The sequence below is a fragment of the Bidens hawaiensis genome, unplaced genomic scaffold (genome assembly GCF_021521415.1).
Source record: "Bidens hawaiensis isolate Kalapana, Puna unplaced genomic scaffold, B.hawaiensis_p1.1 tig00007954_1, whole genome shotgun sequence".
Classification (NCBI taxonomy): domain Eukaryota; kingdom Viridiplantae; phylum Streptophyta; class Magnoliopsida; order Asterales; family Asteraceae; genus Bidens; species Bidens hawaiensis.
Window position 1 is genome coordinate 784,968 of NW_027491554.1, and position 25,909 is coordinate 810,876.

The 25,909-nt window shown below is 40.5% G+C and overlaps 1 pseudogene; it reads left to right on the top strand.

The window, feature by feature from the left end:
- The first annotated feature begins 2,180 nt into the window (after positions 1–2,180).
- The window catches only part of LOC143636452 (uncharacterized), a 159,661-nt pseudogene continuing 135,932 nt past the window's right edge, over positions 2,181–25,909 (top strand).

Here is a 25,909-nt window from a genome sequence, read left to right on the forward strand (position 1 = left end):
CTTCTGAAGCAACTTCATCTTAATATTCCTTTCCTTGAGGCACTTACGCAAATGCCCAAATACGCAAAGTTTCTTAAGGATATTCTTTCGAACAAAGAGAAGTTAGCCGAAGTCTCGTCCATTCCTCTGAGTGCTGGTTGCTCTGCAGTCTTGCAGAAAAAGTTACCAGTAAAGATGTCCGATCCTGGGAGTTTCACAATTCCCTGCATCTTGAGTGATAATACAGTCGTCCATGCGCTGGTAGATCTTGGTGCCAGTATTAATCTCATGCCGTATTCCGTGTATCGCAAGTTGGGTCTAGGCGAACCGAGGCTTACCGTATGAGTATCCAGCTTGCTGATCGTTCTGTGAAATATCCCTGAGGGGTGGTCGAGAACATGCTTGTTCGTGTCGACAACTTCATCTTCCCGGTGGACTTTGTCATCCTGGACATGAACGATGACGATAGTGTCCCACTCATCCTGGGCCGACCATTCCTTGCCACTGCACAGGCATTGATCGATGTCTGTGAGGGTAAATTAATCTTAAGAGTTGGGGATGAGAACGTCACCTTTGACGTTCGACAGTCACTGAAACACCCCAAGTCTGCTGATGACTCCTTATACTTCATTGATACCATCATGGAGCATGTCGGGGAGTTTCTCAGCGAAATTTGTGGAGGATCTGCCTCCGAAACCCAGATTCTCGATAGGGAGATTCCGGAGATTGAAATGGTTGTCGTAACCAATCAGTCCTTAAATGACGACACCGAGTCGCATACCCCTGAATCTGGCGTGTCTGCTGAGATCGTACGAGACGATCCGATGGACCGACCTTCAGTCGAGAGTCCTCCTTCTTCCTTAGAGCTTAAGGATTTACCTTCCCACCTTGAGTATGCATTTTTAGATGAAGAGAGGAAGCTTCCGGTTATCATTGCATCTGCTTTGACCGAGGTCAAGAAGGAGAAGTTGTTGAGGGCGCTACGAGAGCACAAGGAGGCTATTGCATGGAAGATTATCGACATCAAGGGTATCAACCCTTCGTTTTGCACTCATAAAATCCTCATGGAGGAAAATTTCAAAACTGTCGTCCAGCCGCAACGGCGGCTTAATCCGAAAATGCAAGAGGTCGTAAAGAAGGAGATCATTAAACTCCTTGATGCCGGGATCATTTTCCCCATTTCTGATAGTGCTTGGGTGAGTCTAGTCCAAGTGGTTCCTAAAAAGGGTGGCATGACTGTCGTCACCAACGAGAGGAACAAGCTTATTCCCACGAGGACTGTGACGGGATGGCGAGTCTGCACCGACTATCGCCGACTGAATGATGCCACCAGGAAAGACCACTTTCCTCTCCCATTCATTGATCAGATGTTAGAGCGTTTAGAAGGTCAGCAGTACTACTGCTTCCTAGATGGTTTCTCCAGGTACTTCCAGGTTCTGATAGCTCCCGACGACTAGGAGAAAACCACTTTCACCTGTCCTTGCGGAACGTTTGCTTACAAACGTATGCCGTTCGGACTTTGTAACGCTCCGGCCACATTCCAGAGGTGTATGGTGGCCATTTTCCATGATATGATCGAGGACTCCATGGAGGTGTTCATGGACGATTTTTCTGTATTTGGGAGTTCCTTCGATCATTGTTTATCAAATCTCGAGAGGATGATGTCCCGCTACGTTGACACCAACCTAGTCCTTAACTGGGAGAAGTGTCATTTCATGGTTCGCGAGGGCATTGTTCTAGGTCATCGGATCTCAAGTGCGGGGATAGAGATTGACCGCGCAAAGGTCGAGACCATTTCTAATCTTCCCCCGCCTACTTCTGTGAGATCAATTCGTAGCTTTCTAGGTCATGTCGGGTTCTACCGCCGGTTCATCAAAGATTTTTCTAAAATCGCGAGACCCATGACCAAACTTTTGGAGACGGATTCTCCATTTGTTTTTTCTAAGCAGTGTATCGAGGCGTTCGATCTTCTAAAAGAAAAACTCGTTAATTGGTCGTTACCATTCGAATTGATGTGTGACGCGAGCAACTTCGCAGTCGGAGCGGTTCTTGGACAACGGAAGGATAAACATTTCCATCCGATCTACTATGCGAGCCGGACCTTAAATGACGCACAGGAAAGCTATACCACCACCGAAAAAGAGCTTTTAGCTGTGGTGTTCGCTTTCGAAAAATTTAGGTCCTATCTGGTTTTGTCCAAAATGATTGTTTACACGGTTCATTCCGCTATTAGATATCTTTTCAGCAAGCAGGATGCTAAGCCTCGTCTTATCCGATGGATCCTGTTGCTTCAAGAGTTCGATATAGAGATCCGTGATAAAAAGGGGGCCGAGAATGTGGCGACTGATCATCTTTCACGTCTAGAGGGAGTTGATTTAGGAGATTCGGGAGTTAGGATCGACGATCATTTTCCGACGGAGAGTCTGATGTTTGTTACTGCACAAGAGGAAGGTTTTCCATGGTTTGCTGATTTCGCGAACTATCTCGCTGACGGATACCTCCCAAAGATGCCTTACCAGCAACAGAAGAAATTCTTTGCTGACATCAAATTTTACCTTTGGGACGATCCATATCTTTTCCGCATTGGTGCTGATCAGCTTATTAGAAGGTGTGTAGATGTCAAGGAAGGATGGCAAATTTTGAGCCATTGTCATGTGGGACCGACTGAAGGTCACCACGGTGTGAGTTCTACGGCAAAGAAAGTCTTTGATTCTGGTTTATACTGGCCGTCTATCTTTAAGGATGCTCATCTGTTCGTTAAGAGTTGTGATCGTTGCCAGCGTGTCGGTAACATTTCTTCGCGAAACGAAATGCCCCAGAATGCCATTCAAGTTTTTGAGGTTTTTGATATTTGGGGTATTGATTTCATGGGACCATTTCCATCTTCGCGTGGAAACAAATACATACTCGTGGCCGTCGATTACGTGTCTAAGTGGGTTGAGGCCAAAGCACTACCCACCAATGATGCCCGAGCGGTAGTCCGTTTTCTAAAAAGTCTATTTGCTCGTTTTGGAGTCCCGAAAGCCTTGATCAGTGATCGAGGTACTCACTTTTGCCACTCGCAGATGGATAAGGCGTTGAAGCGTTATGGGGTCACCCATCGGCTTGCGACCGCCTACCACCCACAGACTAGTAGGCAAGTAGAAGTGAGTAATCGGGGATTCAAACGTATTCTCGAGAAAACGGTTGGTTTAAATCGTCAGGATTGTTTCGACAAATTAGATGACGCTCTGTGGGCCTTCTATACAGCCTACAAGACTCTGACTAGTTCCACAGCATTTCGGATGATTTATGGGAAGGCCTGTCATCTTCCTGTTGAATTGGAACACCGCGCGTCATGGGCCCTTCAAAGGGTTAATCTTGATTTACCCGCCGCAGAGGGTAATCGTTTCCATCAATTACACGAATTAGAGGAGCTCCGGTATCACGCATATGCACAATCATTTCGGTATAAGTAGCATACGAAGGAACTGCATGACAGGAAATTGAAGGGTAATAAGCAGTTCAAGTGTGGGGATAAGGTTTTACTGTATAACTCACGGTTGAGGTTATTCCAGGAAAAGTTGAAATCCCGATGGTCGGGACCGTTCACGGTCACTGAGGTTTTCCCGTATGGCACGATTGAGATACAAGATCGAAGCGGGAAGTTTAAGGTGAACGACCATAGATTGAAGCACTACATAGGAGAGCCGATACCTGATCAGACAGTCGAGGTGTTCTACCTTGACTCATTCACCGAGAAATAGGCGTGATGGATGCATCACTCGGGAGACAACCCGAGTTGTAGAGTTTGTATTATGATTCTCTTTATTATCTGTTTTTATTTGTTTTATTTTTATTTATATTTATAAAAACATAAAAATAAAAAAAATCAAAAAAAATCAAAAACACAAAAATATGTTTATTTTTAATGTTTTTGTTTTCTGTTTTGTACGCCGCTACATGCGAGCGAGTTTGAGTTTTTACAGGTATTATTATGCGCATGGTAGCTCTGATGGCGTTTTGGAACTGGTTCACCCGAGGTTGCGGCCGCGAATGAAATGCTATAATGTCGTTCGTTCGAGTCATACACAGCTGATGAAGCATCTGCATCTAAACCAGGGGAGTAACCCGTTCTCTATTTTAATTTCTGTTCTTTCAAATTTTAATTTTATGCTTTACGTTTTATTTTTATTTTATTTCTTTTCCTTGTTCTCATCGAGGACGATTTCGTTCTAAGTGTGGGGATGGGAATTTATTTTACTTAGTTGTAGAAAAAAATTAAAAAAAAAAATAAAAGTTTTCGCTTGTTTTTCGTTTTCGTACGTTGTTTATGTTAAAAAAAATGTCCCTTGTTTTTAGTTTCTTTTGCATTAAAGTGGGAGATGATGATATTTATCGGAAATCGGTTTTTCAAACTACTAATAATATGAGATAAATAATAGAAAACGCACTTAACTTGGGATGTGTCGGTAGGCTCAGCCTTGAAAATGAAAGGGCAAATTTGATAAAACGGTTAAACGGAAATCTTTTGTGGGTAAAGCGTTTTGTCCGTGGAAAATAATCAATGAAAGGTCGGGCCATACTCAAGCCTCAAATTTTGGTATGAAAAAGTGGAAGTATCATGAGTTTTTAAAAATTTGAATACGTTATCATATGATGCTTGGGTAGGTTTAACGTTAGAGTATGCCGTGTAGCCTGTGATATAAATCTTAAACTGCTAGTTTAGTGTTTTACACCTCATTGGCGTATGGTTTTATAACCTTAAATCATGTATTGATGGGATGCTTCGGGTCCGGAGACCATGGGTCTGTATGCAATCTATTCATTTGGGTATTCACAATTCCTAAGTGGGATTGTGGATATTTAAAATAAAGCCAAAGAGCAAACCCTTATAATTCTATAAACATGATCACAAAAAGTACAAAAGTACAAATACACTACAGACTTGATCATCCACGCTGTTAGCCATGTGGGGTCCCCTTGCTCGCATCTCATTACCATTAAGAAACAGACCACAAGGGACACGCTACGTGTAAGCCCTACAGATGAAATTTTGCATACTCACCTATGGTGATGGATTTAGGGTATTGCTTGATAACGGGGGTATGTCATGTTGTGGGGAACACTAGCTATTAATAAATTGAACCTTAATCGTATCTAATGGCTGCTTGGTAGACTTTGATGCTTAAGCTTAGGTGGATAAACAATACCCTTGATCGTCTTAACTATTCATAAATATTGAGCAACAAAGTTTTAAATCTGCTAACTTTGAGGTTTAAGTCAAGTTGGGGTGGTCTGGTCCGGTAAAAGCTGAAAATAAGCGGGTCTTAATTGTGTAAACCACTAAGTAATATTATTGTCGGATCTTATTTGTCCCGGTAAAGATTAAGGCATGGGTTTAGGTGGACAACAATATCATTGATCGCGGTTTTTGCGTTTTCTGAGCTTTAAAATCTAACCTATATGTTTGATTTGACTTTGATTTTCCGATTCTGATCCAACTGCAGTCAAATCTTTTTCAGGGAAGAAAAAGTCTTAAGTGTGGGGATGTTTGATGTGTTGTAAAACACACTTACTTTCCTTATGATTTTATCATGGTTTTTATGCTTAATTGTTTATTTTATGAAAGTATTGGGGGTTAAGTGGCGGCTAGGGTTTGGTGGTTGTGACGGCTGGAGAGGAAGAAGAACACCAAGGAGAGTCTTGTGCAGCTGCTAGGCATCATCTAAACTCATAATCTCAGCCATAATTCATAAGTATTCATTCATAAACTTTATCTCTTGTTCAAGAACCCTAACTTGTTTAGTTTGATCTTTTTGTTGGATTGTTTTGAAAGTTACTTAGAGATTGATTTGTGTTTGATTGTTCTTGATCATTGAATGAGTTTTCTTATGTTTATGATGAGTTATATGATGTTTAATTCGAATGTATGATGCTGTCCAAACTTAATGAGTAGCTAATCTTGTTTGTTCTACCTAGGTTTGATGAATATTGTTAGGTTTTGACTAGTAATATGGATTGTTAATGATCATGGCTTAAATTGTTAATGTAAAGTTTGATTTAACAGTAAATTAGATTGTGTTTAGTGGCTGTGTTTTGTTTGATTATACCTAATAACCTCGTGCTTTAATTAATTGAATCGGTTTTGATTAGTTGTTGCATGTTTAAGGCTCTTTACTTTGTGTTTAGGGTTTATTTGCGGGAAGTACAACCGTAGGGATAAGTGGGTAAATTAATTAGATAAAATCAGTTGTGAAACACCTTTTTAGAGACCGAGAGGTGATAAGAAGTAAACTCGTCTCATTACTTTTACTTGTTAGAATTAAGATCGTGCGAGAGCGGTTTTTGTTCTTGTCGAGTTTGGGTGTTTGAGCGATTAGTTGGTCTAGTTTAAGTTAAGTTGAATTGTTCCTCTATCCTTGGTTGCGTAGTATTCGTTTCCATTAGGCTAGTGTGTCGGTGAGACCGAGAGGTGAGTCGGCATTAGAACACGTTAATAATTTGTTTTCCCGGTTTGTTCATAAAATCAACTAAGATAAGTTAGAGTTTGTTAGTGAGACCGAGAGGTGATCTGACCTTCTTGAGCGAACCTTAGTTGTGTCATCCTTTAGGACCGGTTTCGTGAGAGTTTTCAATCCATTGTCTTGTCATCTCCTTCAATATGATTCTTACCTATGTAGACGTTTTTATCACTGCAGTCAAAGTTTCTGTAGTTTTGTCAAAAGTTTTCACTTAGTTAAGTTAAGTAGTTAAATCAAATAAAAAAAATCAATTAAATATTTTGGTGAGTCTTGGTTAGAGTTTAGTGATTATAAACGTTTTCACGTGTCTTCGAGTTCGATATCCGGACTTTCCTCATATGTGCTATACGCGACCGGTACACTTGCCGTTTGTGTGAACTAGGATAGATTGTTTGGTTTTTAAAGCTTCGTTGCGACTTGTGTTTTATTTATATATATATATTTTTTCGCACATCAGGTAGCCCGCAGACATGACCGGGGTCTCGCGAAAGATTGTTGAACACAAGTTGCGAGTAAACCCAGTGTTTACTCCAATAGTACAGAAGAAGCTGTCATGTCCGAGCCCCGGTGCGGAAGCGTGAATAATAGTCACTACTAATCAACGGTGTGGAGCTCGGATCTAGGGTTAGGATCGAATCTAACTCGTATTCACTTTTGAATGATGTTAGTTGGACGGATGAGGTGTATTGGGAGAGAGCCTGATTTGATTAACAATCAACAATAAAGTAGGATGAACAATTGTAATCAAAACACAAACAAGATAGAAATTGTAGTATGAAATATTAGTCGAATGATTCTCATTAAGATGAAACACTCATACATACATTCATACATACAATCAATTAAGAAATATCTCAGCCGCCACCAGGAGAGCTCGTCCTGGAGGCAGAGACTCTCTCAAAGGGATAAAACCCTAAATCTCACATATACACAATACAGTCACTCGTACTAGACAAATGAATAAAAACATCTATTTATACTAGTCTAGCATGACTTGGTCTTCAAGCCATCCACCCTTGGTTGAGACCAAAATAACATATTTTTCACCCAAAGATTAATTCGATGCGTCGGTCTAAAATATAAATCCCAACAATCTCCCCCTTAGACCGATGCCATCGAATTTCTTCCATGATCATCTCATAACTCGTTGTCTTTCGTTGAAATTCTCCCCCTCACGTTAAGCTTCTCCCATTGTTCATTTCGAATCATCACTCTTATATCACTTTTGGATATAGTTGTATGGACATATGAACGAGGCTTTGAACTTCAAAGATCAACTTCAAGTAACAAGGTTATCACAAAAAGAAATAAACTCAATGTGATCATCAAATAATCTTCAATTCTTCAAAACCGTTTCTTCCCATGTAAATCATCTTCAAACCATTCCCTGAATTAAGATAGCATTCATGTTCAACCATAACCCATTCTGGACTGTTCAAGTGACTATTTCATAGGAGGTTTAACTCTACTGATCATCCTTTCAACATTGTTTCTTGAGATGACTCTATCTTCTCATCCGTACTAGGAAATCTGAAAACTGACAAACGATGAAACATCTTTGAAAAAGCTTGGATTATTAATCTTGATCAACTTTTCCTTAACTCGAGTCTTTTACTTGATTTGAAGCATGCCATTTGCAATGAAATTCAAAGATTTTTACTCCCCCAATTTCGTTGCAATTGTCTTTAATAAATGTGTCTTCAAATCAAGTGTGGGTGAAAAAATCTTGATCATCCTCATCAAGATTGTAAAAATCTCAGATAAAAATATTCAATAGTTGGTTGACACAAAAAGTGATTAAATCCTTAAGCTTGGTCAACACTTGTTCTTGTAAAGCTTTTGATGAAGTCGTGAAATTGGATGAGGTTTGAATTCCATAAGCTTATTGATGATTGGAGAAAAATTACCAAAATACCCCTGGTATATATCTTCTGTAGAGAAAAGCTTGGTCAAATGGTCAACGGCACCAAAAATCTCAAAAGTTTCTTCAAAACTTTTAAATGTTTCACAAACTCTGTTTCCTAGCACACAATGTGCTTGGGAGCACTTTCCTAGCACAAAGTATGCTTGGTTTCATTTCCAAGCATGTAGGTTCCCAGCCGGATCTACACGGAATATCTCGTTCTACGTAGGTGCGGAATCCCTACGTAAGACGTTACGAGCGTAGAAGACGATACACGTTAACACGATCAAACACACGTTACAATAAACAAAGACACGTTGTATTGCAACTGGAAACACGTGATATCAAATCACTGATTACACAAATCGTAAACTCGTTACAACTCGAATCACAACTTCTCTATCTAAGCCGTAACCTAGCAGCTTATAAAGCACGACAACTTCGCCTAGCATGTTTAGGCGAAAATGTCCCTAACTTCGCTTGTTCCACAAGTTCGCCTATATCAGCGAACTTGTGAGAACTTCGCTTACATCCAAAACACAAATCCAACTAACTCGATTACAGACACTATACACTGAACTACTGACATCATGTACCAACAGACTCCCCCTTGGCAGTAGCTTCATATCTCTATCTTCAAGCACGTGTCTTGTATTCTTCAACAATCTTGTATCTTTCATCTTCAAGCATGAACTCCTTCTCATGCACAAACTGATACAACTGTTTGATATTTCTTCGCTTCTTCTTTCCAAGCAGGAATATAAAATATCTTTTTCTCGTTCAGCACCTGCAGATCAGCTTGAGACAAATTCACCAAGTGCATCAGATCATACACTCTCAGCAGCTCTTGTTCATCTTCATCCTCCATTACTGCTTCAGCTGTTTCACAATCAACATACCACCACTTCAAATCTTTGAGCACATCCTTGGGCATTTGTTTCATCGGTACTTCTTTTAGACACCGGATCGGCTTATACTTCATGATCATCCAAGGCTTGCCATCTGCTCTCATTCCTCTATCTGTGTCTTCAATAAGCTTTCCTTTCTGTGGTTTCAACAGCTCGAACTTTTTCTCCTTTATACTTTCCTTCCATACAATCTTTCCAATGACCCTAGCCATGTTATCATCACTCCTGTTTATCAACCCCAATCTGGCTAAGTCCCTCACTTCACACTCAGGCAATGTATTCAACGATCTCAACAGCCTCTTGAAGTACTGAACCCCATCATACCTTTTAATCACAAAGAGCCTCAACTGCTCATCATATAACCAGCATATAATCCCCTTTTTCGATTCAGCATAACCTCTAATGTTGTAACTTTTCTTGAACATAGTAGGGACCGCCGGTTTCTTCGTTTTTACGAACCACTGAGCGTAGCCTTCTTTCCATCTTGGCTGCTCTTCCCATTCTGTCTCATCGCTTCCCATATCTTGACTCATATCTGCCTTATCAACTTCCGGAATCTCATGCTCAACATTCTCCTCCACAATCTCTCCCTCTTCAATCTCATTATCAATAACAATCTCTGCACCAATCTTCTCTATCTCATCAACCGGTAACACATCCTCATCACCTATGTAGGTTCCCAGCCGGATCTACACGGAATATCCCGTTCTACGTAGGTACGGAATCCCTACGTAAGACGTTACGAGTGTAGAAGACGATACGAGTTAACACTATCGAACACACGTTACAATAAGCAAAGACACTTTGTATTGCAACTGGAAACACGTGATATCAATCACTGATTACAGAACTCGTAAACACGTAAACTAAACTTGTTACAAAATAAGCCGTAACCTAATGAATATATATCACGACAACTTCGCCTGGCATGTTCAGGCGAAGTTGTCACTAACTTTGCTTATCTAACAAGTTCGCCTATCAGCGAACTTGTTAGCTAACTTCGCTTACATACAAACACAAATCCAAACGACTCGATTACAGACACTATATACTGAACTACTGACATCATGCACCAACAGACTCCCCCTTGGCAGTAGCTTCATATCTTTATGTTCAAACACGTGTCTAGTAATCTTCCAAAATCTTGAATCTTCGTCTTTAAGCATGAACTCCTTCACGTACACAAACTGATACAATTCTTTGATATTTCTTCGCTTCGTCCTTCCAAGTAGGAATATAAAATATCTTCTTCTCATTCAGCACCTGCAGATCAGCTTGAGACAAGTTCACTAGATGCATCGGATCATAGACTCTCAGCAGCTCTTGTTCATCTTCGTCCTCCATTACTGCTTCAGCTGTTTCACAATCTACATACCACCACTTTAGATCTTTGAGAACATCCTTGGGCATTTGTTTCATCGGCACTTCTTTCAAACACCGGATCGGTTTATACTTCATAATCATCCAAGGCTTGCCATCTGCTCTCAATCCTCTATCTTTGTCTTCGATAAGTTTTCCCTTTTGTGGTTTCAACAGCTCGAACTTCTTTTCCTTTATACTCTCCTTCCATACTATCTTCCCGATGACTCTAGCCATATTATCATCACTTCTGTTTATCAATCCCAATCTGGCTAAGTCTTTCACTTCACATTCAGGCAATGTATTCAACGATCTCAACAGCCTTTTGAAGTACGGAACACCATCATACCTTTTAATCACAAAGAGCCTCAACTGCTCATCATATATCCAGCAAATGATCCCCTTTCTCGATTCAGCATAGCCTCTAATGTTGTAACTCTTCTTAAACATAGTAGGGACCGCCGGTTTCTTCGTTTTTACAAACCACTGAGCATAGCCTTCTTTCCATCTTGGCTGCTCTTCCCATTCCGTCTCATCATTTCCCATATCTTTACCCATATCTGTCTTATCAACATCTGGAATTTCATGCTCCACATTCTCCTCTACTACCTCTCCCTCTTCTATCTCATTATCAATAACTATCTCTGCACCAATCTTCTCTATCTCTTCAACTGGTAATACGTCATCATCACCTATAAACTCATCATCCATCTCCTCAACATCCACTACCACCACATCATCACCACCAGCTGCACTTGTCGACTCCCCCTGAGTTGTGGAAGTCCCAAGAGCTTGTACAGTTCTTGGCAACTCACCACCTGCACCTTTCGATGCATTGGGATCATCGTCTCTCTCATTTCGCTTCTTAGTCCTCAGCTCATCGCCTTTACAGCTCGTCTCCCCCTGAGATGCCAAGAACTCCTTCAAAGCATCAATAATTTTGCCATGTTCTACCAGCAGGGACGACTGTATCTGATTCTCTGCAACAAGGCGCTGAATAGCATGGGTCTGGATAAGATTCACCCTTGATTGTTCTGCCACGACCCGTTCAAGTGCTACTATTCGTTCAGAGTCTGATAGGGTTGCATCGAAATCAAACCTCAGATGTGATATATCTTGAGTGTACTGAGGAGGGATTTCCGATGTAACCGGGACCTCAGAAGTAGGCGTATACGTAACCGTAGGTGGCAACGTAACTGGTAATCCTGCAGTTGCTACAACCGTCGACTCAATAAATCGTGCCACGACCTCCGTTGGAGTAAGAGTTGGAGGTGGCAACGATACAATGTCCGGAGCCGAAAGTTGGAATGTAATGGGTGGGAGGCCGAATGCAGATGAAGTAGCTACCACGGGAACATCTGTAGCGCTTGGCCTTGTAACTTGTAATGTTGAGGGGACCATTGTCATACCGGACAGTGCGGGTGGAGTGAAACGTACCACCCTTGAGCTCTCACCAGCTCCCGAACCTGCACCTATCCGTTCCCTTCTTGATCTGCGAATCAACTGATGTACCTCTTTCTCATAGTCTGACTCGCTGTCATCATCAGTTCTCTTGCTTTTCCCATGAGTTCGTTCTTGAGTTACCAAAATTCATCTCGCTTCGGCCAACTCATCTTCAGAATCAGAGTCAGCCACCGTTGTAGCTGCCCTAGTCACATGCACACTCGAAACTCTTTCAACTGAGAATTGCACATTTTCCTCAGGGTCCACCCTCTCCATATCAAAGAATCCTTGACCACCAAACTCTGCGTCAAGGTCTACATTCTCCTCCGGTGACACAACAGGGGCAGCAGGTATAGCTTGAGGTGCTCCTGCCTGTTGTGGTGCCGGGTCCCGAAACTCGTCCCCACGAGCAGGCACATACTCCGGGTTGATCAAGTACCCAAAAAGTGGAGTATGTCGAGGACGGAGCTCAGGTTTGCTCCTCGCACTGGAGGATCTGCATTAGGCGAAGATCCGTTTGCTCACACTTTCAACGTATCTGATCGGGCGGCGCTGAGGTAGCGTTGGAGCAACATGATTCAAGATCATTTGGATGAATCTTGGATACATGATAAATCTCTCACGCGCCACCGCTCTTCTCTGTCGATCGATCTCGTAGAAGACCATCTGACTAAAGCTGTAACGCTTATTATAAGTCAGAGCAGTCATCGCCGACTGCATGGTCGCGCCCATGCCATCAGTGCCCGCCTTTCTCCCATACATGCACACGATCATGACATGCATGAGAAAGCGCCACTGATCTAGTAAGAACCCCTTCCTTCTCTGAGTATCTCCCAAGGGACTAGAGTATCCCATCCTCAGAAACGCTCCATCTCGGAAAGGAGCTACAAAGTCTGTCGGGTCATCTCTTGTCTCATCTCCAAAACGCAAAGCCGCCCGGATCTGTTCAGATGAGAACTGAACAATCTGATTGTTGACCGTTGCTCGCATCACCGGGGGCTCGACGCGACAGTCATATTCCACGGTCTGCCAAAAATCCTCAATGTTTGGCAAGGATATCGGCAGAGTTGTGGTAATCGCGTGGAATATACGCGAGCGTAAAAGAAACGTGATGATTTCGCGGAAATCATCAACTCCGCTCGCCTCCGGGTCTAATGTTATGTACATGTTATGACCCGGGAAGAACTGTCTTTGGTTGTCTCCTCCACCATCACCGCCTGCACCGCCTGCTCCAGCTACAGCAGCCGTTTCTGCAACAAACAGGCTAAGTTAGATAAACGTCAAGGCAAATCACAAGTTCGCCTGTTACCATGAGCGAAGTTGTGATTTATTCTGTATAGGCGAAGTTAGAGGTGGGGCGAAGTTGGGAACAACTTCGCCTCAACTTGAACTTCGCCGGATAACAGTTAAGTAAAAAAAGCAAGGCGAAGTTAATGATAACTTCGCCTAACCACAACATCGCCTCAAATACTGTTACGTAATAAAATATTAGGCGAAGTTAAACCTCAGGCGAAGTTACGGATAACTTCGCCTAAACTGTAACTTCGCCGAATATGAAATGGCGACAGTTAGGTTTTCAATTCAACGTGAAGTTGGTGAATTTGGAGATTGCGGATCTCGTAAAACTTGATTTTATGATGATCTAGACGTTTAAGTGGATTACGACCACGTGAAAACACATTTGAAAATCGGGTGTTAAGGTTTCGAATAGACAAGGTCGTAAATCGGGTCGAAACGACCGATGATTAACGTCAATTGTCAGTGAATATACGATGTATCGACACTACACACCTTTAATCGGATTAGAACGAACGAAAAATAAACACAGATGAGATCGATAGATAAGTTCGCTTAGGGTTACGGAAGGTAAGTTCGCTGGGTTTTGAAAAGTAATAAACAGTTTAACCTTAAAATTTCTTTATATAGGGTCAAAATTTTACAGGCGAAGTTATGGATAACTTCGCCTATTGCAGGCGAAGTTATGCACAACTTCGCCGATATTAAAATTTTCAAAACAAACCCCTATAATTTGAACAATTTTCAATTTAGTTTTAAAACAACCTTTAAAGCGTTAAATGATACGAACAAGACCAAGTAACCATGTATAAAATCATACAACTACATAAGTAGAAAAAACTTTTTAAAAATTAAAGTACACGGGATCAAATTTCAGTCTCGATAGGGACTACCATGTTTTAGAAAAGATCCGAACAGGAATCTTACTAATTACGTGACTGTCACACAGATCCGTGTGCAGCTGTATTATGACATAAAGAAACAGGTTGTAAGCAGGTAAATGACTTAGAATGGTTTTCATCGTTTCTGTGATACGGGTTAGGTTCAATTAAGCTCAAAACTTAAGTGGGCAACAACTCAGAGATTATGATGCCTCCTATCTATTCTCAAAGCGTATTTGGCTTTCCCCAAGTCACCCCGAGTTGACCTCGACCCGTAGTGTCTGATTAAATAGTAAGTACTCTTTGATCTTTAGACTCTTCTTCCCGTTCTCTTTCTTACATCTTGATTGAGAAGTCTTAACATTATGAACTCTAGAATGTCTCAATAACTCACACATTTTTTTAAGTATTTACACAACTTCAGAGTAGTAAACAACTGCAAGTCCCGAATCTGGATCACTTCAGTTTCTTGACACGCTATCTTCACGGGAATCAGAACACTCACGGGCTCGTGTATGACTGGGTAATCGCTTTTCTGCCAATCATACGGAAAGATATCTATGGAGACATGCACAACTCTTAAGGAGTTTCCACGTAAAATCGAGTAGATTTAGTTAGTATCACTTCTACTTTTACGCACCATAAAAAGCTACCATGACATACAATGACTGTTCTAAAGTCTTTTAGGCCTAATAACTTCACTAGTTAAGCACACAGAATCAGTATATCTATCACTTTCCAAGGTTGGATCAATTTTCTGTTAAACATAGTAAATGAACTTCTTACGAAGTAGTAGACTTGAAAAATAATTTCATCTCCCGCAAAGAAAATTTTAACTTCAATCGCCCCGATCAAATTGAAGTTTTCAGGTAAACGGCTATCCTGAAGATCCAATGGATCAGCTGGACCGACCACATACAAGTATGTGTCCTTCTAACTAAGTATGATCGACTAATTTTCAGCGAAAGAATAAAAACCCATCATAAACCGCCCCGGTCACTTTCAGTCATCTGGTTAATGGCTACTCTCATATTCTACAAGTAGAAATGAGGACAAAACATATCCGAAGATATGTCCTTCAAACTGAGGCAACCGACAAAATTCTAAGCGATACTGACGTTTTTTTTTTTTTTTTTAATCAAAGTCACAAAACACGGTTACTCGGGATTGATCATCCCATTCAACTCAACAAGGTTTTGAAAACGATTTTTGTCAAACGCTTTAGTGAACAAGTCAGCGAAATTATCTAACATATCAACCTTTTCGAGCACAATCAGTTTCTTCTCAGCACAATCCCGTATAAAATGATGACGGATGTCAATATGTTTAGTTTTGTTATGCTTTACGGGATTGTTAGTTACTGAGATAGCAGCAGTATTATCAATGCAAATAGGAGTATGAGTGAAATTCAGACCATAATCGCGCAACTGTTGTTGAATCCAAAGAACCTGGGAGCAGCAGTTGGATGCTGCCATGTATCTGCTTCACAGGTTGAAATGGCGACTGAGGTATGCTTCTTGCATTGCCATGACACTAATCTGCCTCCAAGAAACTGACATCCACCTGTTGTTGACTTCCGACTCTGATTGCACCCTCCATAATCAGAATCTGTGTAGGCGACCAACTCCAAATCTCCTCCTTTCGTGTACCACAATCCCAGCTTAGGTTTGCCCTTGAGATACCGTAATATCCTCTTCGCACCCTTCAAGTGAGATTCCTTTGGGTTTGCCTGAAAGCGAGCATAAAGATAAACTGCAAACATAATATCAGGTCTAGAAGCAGTTAAGTACATTAAAGAACCTATTATTGCCTGATATTGGGTTGGGTCCACGTCTGCATCGTTGTCTGAATCAGCACCCAATTTATGGTTGACGCAGACTGGAGTATCAAATGGAGTGTTGTCCTCCATCTTGAAGCGTTTGAGAACATCATGGACATACTTAGTCTGATGAATGAACATCCCATCTTTCTTCTGATCAACCTGCAGTCCTAAAAAGAAAGTTAGTTCACCCATAGCACTCATTTCAAATCTCTTCTTCATGACGGCCTCAAACTCCTGACACATGGCGACTTTTGATGCAGCAAAGATGATGTCGTCCACGTAGACTTGCACCAGAAGAAATCGCTCCCTTTTCTCTTGAAGAACAGTGTGCTGTCAATCGTTCCTCTTTCAAAACCATTCTCAAGCAAGTAGTCGGATAGTGTTGAGTACCAGGCACGAGGGGCCTAATGTAGCCCATACAGTGCTTTACTTAGCTTGTATACGTGATCAGGAAAGTCTGGGTCAGGAAAACCCGGAGGTTGCTCAACGTACACAACCTCATCGACTTTGCCGTTAAGGAACGCACTCTTCACGTCTAACTGAAATACATTCATCTCCTTATGTGCAGCAAATGCCAAAAACAAACGAATGGCTTCCAATCTTGCTACAGGAGCAAACACCTCATTGTAATCGATCCCCTCTTGCTGATTAAAACCTTTTACAACCAGCCTCGCCTTGTTCCTGATAATAATCCCTTTCTCATCTCTCTTGCATTTGAAAACCCATTTGGTGCCAATCGCATGCACATTCTTCGGTTTTGCAACCAAGTTCCATACCTCCATCTTTTTGAACTGGGCTAACTCTTCTTGCATGGCTTCGACCCACGAGCTGTCCTTGAGAGCCATTTGATAGTTCTTTGGTTCAATCTGGCTGATGAAGCAGGTGTACAAGCATTCGTTTATGATTCCAGTATCTTTAATGCTTGTGTAAACACAGGTGTGCTCATTCAAGCTTTGTCTTGTTTGTACACCGTCGGACAGATCACCTATCACATTCTCCAAATGGTGATTTTTGTGAACTCTCGTAGTCGGAACCGCACTGACTTGCAGATTGTCTTCCGGGTTCGAAGGTAGCTCATCAATGGGTGATTGCTGTTGAGAGTGAAAAGGATTGAAGAATTCCTCTTCAGTAGAGGCAGCAGGGGTATCGACAGCATTTGACGAGGAAGGCTGACATTCATCGTACAGCGGTCTTTGCACAACATTGTCTTCTTCATCGTAAATCATCTTCGAAGCTATTCTTTCATCTACTTCTGCATAATCCAAGTAAGGCATGTTAAAAGATCTAAAAAGTCTATCATAGTCGAAAACCCTAGCGGGTCCCGTGCTTGGTTTTGGTGATTTGTAACTTGTGATATCAGTGTTACAAACCACCTCAACCTTGCTGGTCGATGTATTAAAGACTCGTCTGTTGGGAGTCCCAACAACGTATCCGACCAAAATTCCTTCGTCGGCTACTTCACCAAATTTAGAATTTGTCTTTAATATCGAACACGGGGACCCGAATGGTTCGAGACCACTCAAGTTGGGCTTTCTCCCATGCATAAGTTCATAACATGTTTTATTTAGTCTTTTAACGGTTAACACTCTATTAAGGATATAACAGGCTGTTGCAACAGCTTCAGCCCAGAACACCACAGGAAGTTTCGAATCAGCCAGCATGGTTCTGGCTCCTTCAATTAACGTTCTGTTCTTCCTCTCAGCCACTCCATTTTGTTGCGGAGTATACGGAGCGCTGTACTGGTGTTCTATTCCTTTCTGTAAGCAGAAGAGCTCCATTTGATAGTTCTTGAACTCTGTCCCATTATCACTCCTGATGTATTTAACCCTTTTTCCCATAATATTCTCAACCTTGGTAATCAAATTTATTACCATCTGAACAGTTTCATCCTTTGACTTCAGGAAATATACCCAAGAGTATCGAGAGAAATCATCAGTGATCACCAAGCAGTAAGATGTTCCACCTAGGCTTTTTGCATTCACGGGACCAAAGAGATCCATGTGAAGTAAGTCTAGGGTACTGACTATTGAATTAACCTTCTTGGTGTGATGGGATTTCTTGTGTTGCATTCCCTTTTTGCACGATAAGCATTGGTCTTCAAAGTTGAAGTTCTTCAAGGGAACACCCAGCACAAGCCCATTCTTGACAATGTAGTTCATTTTCCGAAGATGAATATGCCCCATTCTTCTATGCCATAATTCGGACTCCGATTCAGTTGCTTTCGACAGAAGACACGATTCTTCTGTGGCCATCTCAGTCGACCTCATGTCCATAATATACGTATTCTTTTCTCTTGGAGCCTTCATAACTATCCAATCCTCTGGTATCTTGAAACCAGGATATAGCACGATCGCCTCATTCTTGGTAAAGTGTACGGTGTAATCTTTGTCACAGATCTGCGATACACTCAGCAGATTATGCTTCAGTTCTTCAACAAAATTTACTTTCTCTAACGTCATCTTTCCGTTAGTCACCGTCCCAATTCCTGTGATCCTTCCACCGCTCTCTCCAGCGAAACTCACTCTTCCTCCCTGAACAGGTTTCCATTCGTGTAACAAACTCTTGTTACCCGTCATGTGCCGGGAACAGCCGCTATCCACAACCCATAGATTGTTTGCAGCCCTGTTCAACTGTTCCTGCACGATTAAAGCAGATGATTAAAATCTGGGGACCCATGACCTATTGGTCCTGGGTCGATACATCCCGTACTTTGGCTGTCCAAAGTTAGTATCGGAATAATTTCTGTAAGTCCTAAAAGGATACCTTCTTGTAAATTGACTATGAGGCCATCCAAACCTTCATGAATTATATGAATTATTACTTATGGTTTGGTTGTTAGCAGTGAAAAACTGAGATCGATTTCTTTGAAAACCAAGATTAGTCCAATGTCTGAACTTTGATAAGTTTTCATTTTTACCATTATAGTGATTAGTTCTATTCTCAGTTTTTGAAGGCCTCATACCTCTGAATCTTTGCTTCAGAGGGCAATCAGCAATTAGGTGTCCTAATTGATTACATCTGAAACAACTCATGTGTTCAACTTTCTTTTCAATAGTTGTTTTAGATGTTGAGGCTGCATTACTGCCCGTTTGTCTCACATATGGTGGGACATATGGGTTTAGTGGAGATTTCTTTTCAGTTGCTTTATGTTTCTCTCCACTTTTTGGTAACACTGCCTTTTCTTTTGTCTCACTCGACTCGGATGACTTGTCCGAGTTTGATGAGACAGGACTAGGAACAGAAATCTTAACACTCGAAACAGACTTACTTGTTTCGCCTTTACTAACTTCTGGTTCTTTAATAGTAACCTTAACCGGAACTGTCTGACCAAAATCAACATCAACAGATTTCTGATTACTAGGATCATAAGTGTAATTATGATTGTAAGGTGGTGGAACTTCATGATATCCAATTCCTCCCCTTTTAACTGGGGAACCTTGATCACTAACGAGGTGATCAAGTATAGCGGAGGAATTTCTAAATTTCTCAAGTTTCCTGTTAAGTTCCACCACTTTCACCTGGTGATCAGCTATCTGTTTATCCCTTTCAGCTATTAGTTTGGTTTTTTCTTCTAACACTTCATAGCTCAGATCAATTACTTGAATTTTTTCAGCTAGATTTGCTTTAAGACTTCTAATATCTTTCTCACTAGCTTTTATTTTTACCTTGTAACTATTTTCTCTAGCTTTAGTGAAATGATGATCTTCTTTTAAGGTTTTAAATTGAGCATCCAAACTAACAAACTGATCAGTTATAGTTGTCAATTGTTCAGACATATTTGCACATTTAGTACAAGGGAGTTTAGTACTTACCTCGATAAGCTGGTCTGTCACTTCTGCCATGTAAGCTTCACTTTCGCCAGTCACTTTCTCACTATCTTCAGTTTCGATGTTCGCCAAATTGGCCTGTTCGAACACTTCTTCAACATGCAGATTCCAGTTGTATTCTCCATTCTGTCTGGAAATCATGGCTCTATTCTCATTACCACCCCCACTCTGTTGTGTAGACCTGTTTTGACTGCGTTCTACACGTTCATTTGTGCACTCCTTAGCAAAGTGGCCATTCTGCTGACAGTTATAACATCGCACTTTTGACTTGTCAAAACCCGGTCTTTCACCAACAAACTTTCTACCTGTCTTCTTCATAAACCTCTTAACCCTTCTCACAATCATCGCCATCTGCCACTGCAGATCCATCTCTTCCAGATCATCAGCATCGATCTGATCATAGTCTTCATCCAATGTTGTAGGATCAACAATCTTACCCTGAATGTAATTTTCATACGAAGCAATGAAAGATGCATAGAGAGCAAACTGCTGTTCAGCAGATTTAACACTCATGGGCATCTTTGAGTAGTTGTTGTTCGAAACACTTGGGGAAAAACTACTCTTGGTTGCTTGAGGTTTAGAAGCATTTGATCCACCAGCTACAAAACACACATCACCATTCATGTTGAGAGATACATGACCTTCATGTGTTGAGTTAGCGCCCGAGTCTCCTTTTGAGTAGTAAGCAGACGATTCAGACTTCGAACTTGAACTTGAGTTTACTTTTGCACCATACATTCCTGGATCCTGAACCTGATCAGTTGGTGTCTCTTTACGAACCATGTTAAGTTCAAAAGTTCTTAGTTTGTTGACTGCTGTTTCCAAGTCATAGTCGGCAAACTCTTTGTCTTCTCTCATCAAGACAGTGTACATCTCCCATTTCGGTGGGAGAGCATCAAGAAGCTTTTCAACAATCTCATCTTCTTTGTAAGTAATGGAATAGTTGCTGAGTTCGGTCATCAGATGATAATATCTCGTGATGATATCATCAAGTGATTCATTCTTCAGATACTTGAACACCGAGAATTGAGTTTTTAGAAGTTTAATCTTTGATGCAAGAATCCCCACATTACCCTCAAATCGGTTTTCAAGTGCTTCCCAAAGCTCTCTAGCAGTTTTATACTTTCTGAAGGTGTGTAGAATTTCTTGTGGAAGAGCCATTGTTATCGCTGCATGAGCTTTGCTTTCAGCCTCATACATTTTCTTTTCTTCTTCTTCCATCTCTTTGTATTTCTTAATCTAATCACGACCCTCATACTCAGCAGTTGGTGGAATGTAACCATCTTGTATGCACACCCACATTTTAGCATCTTGGTACTTGACATATTGCTCAAACCGATCTTTCCACGCTACAAAATCGGTTCCTTTAAGCATCTTCGGTGCCTTTGTAGCTGAACCCGCTTCCACTTCCATCTTCACCAGTTCCGTAATGTTTATCGAAGACATCTTTCACGAAACACAAAGAAACCCGAAAAATAAAAATTTTATTTTTAACAGTACTGTAGGCGAAGTTGTGGATAACTTCGCTTAAGTCTAAACTTCGCTGATTCTGAACTTCGCTCCCCTTGTTAAATTCGCCTGATTCGGCGAAGTTGAGGATAACTTCGCTTAAGTTAAGCGAACTTGGGAGGTAGGCGAAGTTGTGGGTAACTTCGCTTGAGATAAGCGAACTTGAGAAGGTAGGCGAAGTTGTGGATAACTTCGCTTAACCTTATATCTTCGCCGAAACCCTACGAACAGTGACGGCAACTTCGCCTGATGAACATGATGGTTTTGCAGGTTTGATTTCTTGATTTTGCGAGGTTTGTGAAGGAGTAATGGGTTGTTTATGATGGTGGGAGGTGAGTAGGACACAAAAACTCGGTAAACTCGTCCCGCGAATAGTCGAACGGAACGATTTCTACACCCGCGTGATAATCCCGAACCACACAATCACGAGCAAAAGCTCTGATACCAATTGTAGGTTCCCAGCCGGATCTACATGGAATATCCCGTTCTACGTAGGTGCGGAATCCCTACGTAAGACGTTACGAGTGTAGAAGACGATACGAGTTAACACTATCGAACACACGTTACAATAAGCAAAGACACTTTGTATTGCAACCGGAAACACGTGATATCAATCACTGATTACAGAACTCGTAAACACGTAAACTAAACTTGTTACAAAATAAGCCGTAACCTAATGAATATATATCACGACAACTTCGCCTGGCATGTTCAGGCGAAGTTGTCACTAACTTCGCTTATCTAACAAGTTCGCCTATATCAGCGAACTTGTTAGCTAACTTCGCTTACATACAAACACAAATCCAAACGACTCGATTACAGACACTATATACTGAACTACTGACATCATGCACCAACAATATATGTATAGCGGATAGTGGAGCCACACATACTATACTTAGATCTAAAAAATATTTTTATATACTGAAACCAACAAAAGGGATCATCAATACAATATCAGGTCCTACAAACTTGATAGAAGGAGTGGGAAAAGCTAATTTAGCATTACCAAATGGTACAAAGCTCAAAATAGAAAATGCTTTATTTTCCCCAAAATCAACAAGAAATTTGTTGAGTTTCAAAAACATATATCATAATGGATATGATACTCAGTCAAGGACTATTAGTAATGAAAAATATTTGCATATCATAAGCAAAGATCAAATATTGAAAAAATTGCCAATGCTCCATTCTGGTTTGCATTATACATATATAAATGTGTCTCAAGCACATATGGCAGTCAAAGAAAATCGTTGCGATTCTGGTATCATAAACTTACGGCATGACAGATTAGGCCATCCAGGATCCACAATGATGAAAAGGATCATTGAAAATACACATGGGCGTCCACTGAAAGGTCAAAAGATCCACAAAATAGATAAAATGTCTCAATGTACATCTTGTTCTCTTGGCAAATTAATTACAATGCCTTCGCCATTAAAGGTCGATAAAGAACCACCAATGTTTCTTGAAAGAATTCAAGGTGACATATGTGGACCAATTCATCCACCATGTGGACCATTTAGATACTTCATGGTCTTAATAGACGCATCCAGCAGATGGTCTAATATCTCTTTATTATCGACTCGTAATGTTGCTTTTGCAAAATTTCTTGCTCAAATTATTAAATTACGTGCACATTTTCCGGATTATACCATTAAAAGAGTAAGGCTTGATAATGCGGGAGAATTTACATCACATGCTTTTGATGATTATTGCATGTATGTGGGGATTGTTGTAGAACACCCTGTTGCTCATGTACACACACAAAATGGCTTAGCCGAGTCATTGATCAAACGCCTACAGCTAATAGCTAGACCATTAATAATGAGGACAAAACTCCTTGTTTCTATTTGGGGTCATGCAATTATGCATGCTGGATCATTAATCCGTGTGAGACCAAGTGAAAATCATAAATACTCTCCCACACAACTTGTTTCTGGAAATGAGCCAAATATCTCTCACCTTAGGATTTTTGGGTGTGCTGTGTATGTTCCTATTGCACCACCACAACGCACAAAAATGGGTCCCCAAAGAAGGTTGGGAATATATGTTGGATATGAAACGTCTTCCATCATAATATACCTTGAACCTTTAACAGGTGATGTATTTATAGCACATTTTGCTTATTGCCATTTTAACAAGACAATATTCCCGGCATTAGGGGGAGAAATGAAAACACTAGAAAGAAATATATCATGGTGTGTGCCATCATTGTTACACCTAGACCCAAGATCAAAACAAAGTGAGACAGAGGTTCAAAAAATAATACATCTACAAGAAATTGCAAATCAGTTACCTGATGCATTTACTGATATAAACAGGGTCACTAAATCTCATATACCAGCTGCTAATACTCCAGCTCGAGTTGAGATTCCGAGCAAGCAAAATAATAATAATGCACCTCCTGAATCCCAAATACGTTTAAAACGTGGAAGGCCAATCGGTTCAAAGGATAAAAATCCTCGAAAAAGAAAGGGCTCTGAAAAGGATACTGACCCTAAGGATGGAATGATTGACAGAACCTTCCATCAGGAAAGAATAAATAATATAACATTCCCTCAGGAAGAAATACATGATTCCAATAAGGAACTGTCAATCAACTATGGTCAATCACATATAATGTGGGATAGAGATGAAATGGAAAATATTGATGATATATTTTCTTATTCTGTGGCAAGTGATATCATGGAAAAAATGATGACCCTGAACCAAAATCTGTAGATGATTGTAAAAATCGACAAGATTGAAACAAATGGAAAGATGCTATGCAAGCTGAATTAAACTCACTAAACAATCGAAAGGTTTTTGGACCTATTGTCATTACACCAAAGTCAATGAAACCTGTAGGATATAAATGGGTTTCTGTGAGAAAACGAAATGAGAAAAATGAAGTTACAAGATATAAAGCAAGACTTGTAGCCCAAGGTTTTTCTCAGAAGCCAGGAATTGACTATGAAGAAATGTATTCTCCTGTTATGGATGCTATTACGTTTAGATATTTAATCAGCTTAGCAGTCTCTAAAAATTTAGAGATGCGTCTTATGGATGTTGTCACAACTTACTTGTATGGATCACTAGACAGTGACATCTATATGAAAATTCCCGAAGGATTTAAACTCCCCGAAGCATTAAGCTCAAAGCCTAAGGAAATGTATTCCATTAAGTTACAAAGATCCTTGTATGGACTTAAACAATCTGGAAGGATGTGGTACAATCGTTTGAGTGATTATTTGATAAGCAAAGGACACACAAATAATCTTATTTGTCCATGCGTCTTCATCAAGAAGACAACATTAGGATATGTGATCATAGCTGTGTATGTTGATGATCTCAATTTAATTGGGACACAAAAAGAAATTAATGAAGCAATTGCGCTTTTAAATAAAGAATTTGAAATGAAAGACCTTGGAAAAACAAATATTGTCTTGGTTTACAAATTGAGCATATGCATAATGGGATACTTGTGCATCAGTCAACTTATACTGCGAAACTTTTAAAACGTTTCAATATGGACAAAGCAAACCCTTTAAGCACACTGATGGTTGTTAGATCACTAAATGTTGACAATGATCCATTTCGTCCTTGCGAAGATAATGAAGAAATTCTTGGTCCCGAAGTACCATACCTCAGTGCAATTGGAGCACTTATGTATCTTACTAACTGTACAAGACCTGACATTTCTTTTGCAGTTAATTTATTGGCAAGATTCAGTTCATCCCCTACTAGAAGACATTGGAATGGCATTAAACATATTTTTCGCTATCTAAAAGGAACTGCTGATTTAGGTTTATTTTATTCTAACGATTCAAAAGAAGGATTAGTTGGTTATGCAGATGCAGGTTATTTATCTGATCCCCATAAAGCAAAATCTCAAACTGGATACGTATTTAAGAATGGAGGAACTGCGATTTCATGGCGTTCTCAGAAACAAACACTCATTGCAACATCTTCAAATCATGCTGAAGTCATTGCATTGCATGAAGCTTCAAGAGAATGCGTATGGTTAAGATCTATGTCATGACACATATTGATTTCTTGTGGACTAGAGAAAGATCGAATTCCAACTCCTATCTATGAAGATAATGCAGCTTGTGTCTCGCAAATGAAGGAAGGGTATATCAAAAGTGACAGAACAAAGCATATACCACCAAGATATTTTGAGTATACTCAAGACAATCAGGTTGAGATGAGATATGTCCAATCAAGCAACAACTCAGCTGATCTTTTCACAAAATCACTTGGTTGAGATGAGATATGTCCAATCCAGCAACAACTCAGCTGATCTTTTCACAAAATCACTTCCCACAACAACATTCAGAAAACATGTTCATGATATTGGCGTGCGCCATGTACGGACAATGTAACAACCTGTAACTTGATGAGGAGCTATATACTGCACTTTTTCCCTTAGCTAAAGTTTTTTCCCATTGGGTTTTCTTTAGCAAGATTTTTAATAAGGCAGTACTTCAAGACCCT